The 714-nt window shown below is 33.2% G+C and overlaps 1 long non-coding RNA gene across 1 annotated transcript; it reads left to right on the top strand.

Moving 5' to 3' along the window:
• The first annotated feature begins 437 nt into the window (after positions 1–437).
• On the top strand, positions 438–714 carry LOC110922785. Its single transcript, XR_002583485.2, has 2 exons — positions 438–541; positions 612–714. It is a non-coding gene; the product is annotated as an uncharacterized LOC110922785 (long non-coding RNA).

Raw genomic sequence — 714 nt, forward strand, 5'->3', positions numbered from 1 at the left:
CAAACCTCTCAAAGCCTATTTCTAAGCTATGTAAAGGATATTTATGGTATGTTTAACTTATGGACATGTTCCGGAATGTTCGTTATAGTTCAAATTGGCATACTTTCGCAGTTTGTCAAGTTTAGTCCCTGTAAGCGAATTAACTTGTTTTTGCTATACCAAAGCCTTCAAAACTTATTTCTAAGTTATGTAAAGGTTATTTAAGGTACGTTGAGTATATGTTGATGTTCGGGAGTATTTGTCGCATTAAACTGAGTACATTTACGCACCAGTTTGCGTATAATGCTCCAGCAAGCGATGTAGAGTTTGAAATTGAACGAAAGTCAAAACATGAAAAATGTAAAACACAATCTAACAATCATTGGGATAAAATAACATTGTCTCATTGATAATTGAACTGTTCATGATGATTACAAGCACAAATGTTACAGTAAAAGAAGCAGCATTTTTACCGGTAGAATCATGTGAGGTCAAAACAGTTGGGGATGCACTAAATACTTTTGTTGCTTGGCCAAAATACCTTGTTAAAACTAGCCAAAAGGTTTGTTCTTTATTAATATATGATTAATTACTCTAGCTATTGATATTTGTTTTCATGTTTTTTGCTTCAGATACCAAATCTATCAAGCATTCAAACACAAAACTCTACAACTCAAGTCGCTAAAAAGCAAAAGATATGTTTTACAACGCTAGATGGCATCAAAAAACAGGGAG

Source organism: Helianthus annuus, chromosome 14 (genome assembly GCF_002127325.2).
Source record: "Helianthus annuus cultivar XRQ/B chromosome 14, HanXRQr2.0-SUNRISE, whole genome shotgun sequence".
Lineage (NCBI taxonomy): Eukaryota > Viridiplantae > Streptophyta > Magnoliopsida > Asterales > Asteraceae > Helianthus > Helianthus annuus.